The sequence below is a fragment of the Montipora foliosa genome, chromosome 10, assembly GCF_036669935.1.
Source record: "Montipora foliosa isolate CH-2021 chromosome 10, ASM3666993v2, whole genome shotgun sequence".
Lineage (NCBI taxonomy): Eukaryota > Metazoa > Cnidaria > Anthozoa > Scleractinia > Acroporidae > Montipora > Montipora foliosa.
In genome coordinates this window covers 32,319,612-32,322,949 of record NC_090878.1, presented here as the reverse complement: position 1 = coordinate 32,322,949, position 3,338 = coordinate 32,319,612, and the positions used below count along the sequence as shown (strand labels likewise).

The following is a 3,338-nucleotide window of genomic DNA, read 5'->3' as shown; positions in this document are numbered from 1 at the left end:
GTTTTGGATGCCCAGTAGCTTCAAACTTTGTTAATATTTTCCTTAATGTTTAAATATTGTATTTTTGGCGTTATTTGGGTGTTGTGTTCGTGTTAAAAGCGAAATGAAAACTGTGAAGAAAGGTCGTCCGCCGAGGAAGGAAAAGCGCCATGTTATTTGGCTCACTACTTCAACCTTAAGATTATGGAACGAAAGGAGGAAGGCGTTTGGATTAAAACACAAATCGAACAGCGAATTCGCAGAAGTTCTTCTTCACGGGATGTTTCTAAAGCGAACCGGCCGATTCGATTGCCCGGATAATAACAACAACAAAGGCGCGCAAAGGACACTGGTTGTCGGTCGCCCTTTAAAGAAAATGGAAAAAGGACTGTAAAATACTTAACATTATTCTGGTACCAGATTTTTGTCCAGTAAAAACTGAAATTGCTCGATTTTCTATCGGATTTCGTCTTAAATGTCTAGCATATATTTTACTTTTGCTTCTCTAGATTTTACTTCTAATAGGCCTAATGAGGTACGGGAGAGTAACAAAGCTGGCATTCGTTTGTCCCATGGCCGAGATGGTGAGAGGTATGGATCTATCCTTTAATGACGTAAAGGACTAATTTACGTCGCCAAATTTCTTTCAAAACTACAATGCAAAGTTGTTTATGACGTCATTAAAGGAATCGGCCCATGCTTCTCACTGTGTTGTTGCTATGGTGACTTTTTACGCCACATAAATGAGTTCATCTTGTTAAACAATTAGTTGTGTTTTATATGGTACCCTAACATTGTCGTTTCGTAAAACAGTTGTGTCGATCTGATCCTTCCAAATACTACAGTTTATTGAAAGTGTTAAAATTAACTTGAGTCTCCTTTAGTGTCTAGTCTTCTAGCACTGAGGAACTAATCGGGGACACTGTAAATTGGAATCAACAAATTAAGGGAAGGTACGTTTTTTCTTGGGGGAAGGGGGTGGGGGCTGGGGAATTTTGTTTTTGCTTTTTTTTTCTAAAAAAGTGTTAGCTCTCCGTTGCGTTTTAAGAAAATACCCCTGACCACCCCCCCCCCCCCCGCCCCCCCATCTTTAGGTGACTGATAAAAGTGCGACCCTCCCGTCACTACAACTTGGTATGTTCCATGTCGCTATAAAAGACGACATTTGCTTAAATTGTCCTGCTAGATGCAAGGATCAATCAGTTCTCTTATTTGTTAATTTTTCTGTCTACTGCTCACAAAACAACCTGGGTATGTTCTTAGTATTATCATGTTCCGAAAATTTTGGTTAAGGGCCCACTGACATATTTTATGGGGTTCGTTGCTAAGGATGTAATGGTTAAGTAATTTGAGAGAATTTGGCATTATTTTGGTCAGTTTCCAACCTTTATAACGCAATGCCCATAAATATGATGTCATCATACCACGCCCATGGTCACGTGACCAATAAAAGAAAACTCTAAATTTGTCTCCGTGCTACGCAATTAGAGTATTTAATGGATGGTTTGATAATTTGTATTCGTTTTTGCATCCAGCCAAGCATGGTTTTCTTTTTATTTTGAAAAATGTTCTTTTTAAAGACGTAAACGACACTAAAATACCCTTTTTCAAAAAAGATGATTTTAAAAAATCAATGCTTAAGCTATATTCTGTATTTGGGGGAGAAACGTGGCATGTAAAAAAAAATAATTCAATGTAAAACCGCCGGAAGTTTAGCTTTTCTCTCAAACCGGAAGTCAGTGCGCTTACGCATGCACAGTTGATCTGAGAACGAGCACGAGGAAGGGCGAGGAAAAACCTTCGATGGAAACAACAGTTTTTGCGGTGACTTTTGCTTATGAGTGCGTTTTCTTGTCAGCTCAGGATATGATGACGTCAGTTACCGGAAGTAACATTTCACTTCCTTAGCAACGCGCGAAAAATCCGTCTGTGGGCCCTTCATACCGTAAACACCCGCATATAAGAAGGGTGATCTTGTTGTTATTTGAGAGGTGCTCAGTGAGAAATCAGCCTGAAAGTGTTCTTAAAATGTTCTTAAAATTGATTTCAGAAATAATTAACAATTATTCCATGAGCCCACGTTGGATGCGAGATGGTAAATAGCCAACGAGGCGCGTAGTGCCGCCGAGTTAACTATTACCAATCTCGTATCCAACAAGTGCGAATGGAATAATTATTTTATTCTCAACCTTCGGTTTTGCTAAATTTTATTTAAGTTGAAGAAACGACCGGAAAGTGACGTGAATTTGCGGCATTCATTTCCATGTAAGGTCAAACGCATAATGGCTGATAACTGAGATCCAATGAGAAAGCTAGAATTGCATTCTAGAATTTTGAGTTATATATTACTAGAGGTTTAATTGACATAAAATGCTGTTTTGTAATTGATTTTATAGTTTGTAATGGTCCTGAACACCATAGTACTTTGATATAAGTTACTGTTCTGTATTGTTTCCTTATCCTAATACCCTTTCCCTTTGTATTAAGAACATGTTTTATTTATCAGGCTGAATTTGTTCTTATTTGTATTCTGCTTTATTGGCCAAATTTCAGCCTGATGTTCTTAATCCACTTGTTCTTATATGCGGGTGTTTACTGTATCAGCCGGAGCCTTATAAAAAAGAGTATCTCAGACAAAGATTGAGCTGCCTGTGAACCACGAGGCATCCCGTGTTAAGATCAAGGCCTTGGGCAATCTATTTTATAAGGGATTACACGGATACAAAAGGGTCGTAGGCGTCTGACAATCACTAATCGATATCAGTAAGCCTTGTAGGACAATGTAGCCTTCATTAATAGGAAACATTTGAGATTAGCTCTGAGAAAAACTGCTCGATGTGATCATACGGCAATGTCACACTTGGGTTTTCATGAATAAAACAATGAACTTTATTTACAAAACGAAGGAACATTGAATAACACTTTAGGGAAAATTTTAAGAGGAAGTCAAAACTATTGTTCTAAGAAATCAGAATTTTGAAAATAGCAAAATCACTGCCTTTCCAGCCGTTCTATATTTTCATTGTCCAAAATGGGTTAAAATCTAAAATGCTCCAAAATTGTGTTGAAAACAATAAAAGCTTAACTGACTGAGGAAGCCACTCCACCCTCACAGTTCCTTTTATGGTTTTATGGAGTCGGCGAGGCTTATTTCCCTTTCCTAAACAAGTGATGCCATTTTTGACGGTCGATGCCATTCTTAGTAACCAAGCCTTTTTATTCGGTTAGCTTTCAGTAAATTGTTAGGATAAGCTTTATTTAAATACTTTAATATTTCAAATCTGTAGTTATTGTTTCGGTAGTGTTGAGGTTGAGTGTATGTGCTCTTACTACATGGAATCGACTTCGACATCATTCGA

The 3,338-nt window shown here is 37.9% G+C and overlaps 1 pseudogene; it reads left to right on the top strand.

Moving 5' to 3' along the window:
• The window catches only part of LOC137972809 (zinc finger protein 721-like), a 29,804-nt pseudogene extending 26,710 nt beyond the window's left edge, over positions 1-3,094 (top strand).
• The last annotated feature ends 244 nt before the right edge of the window (positions 3,095-3,338 follow it).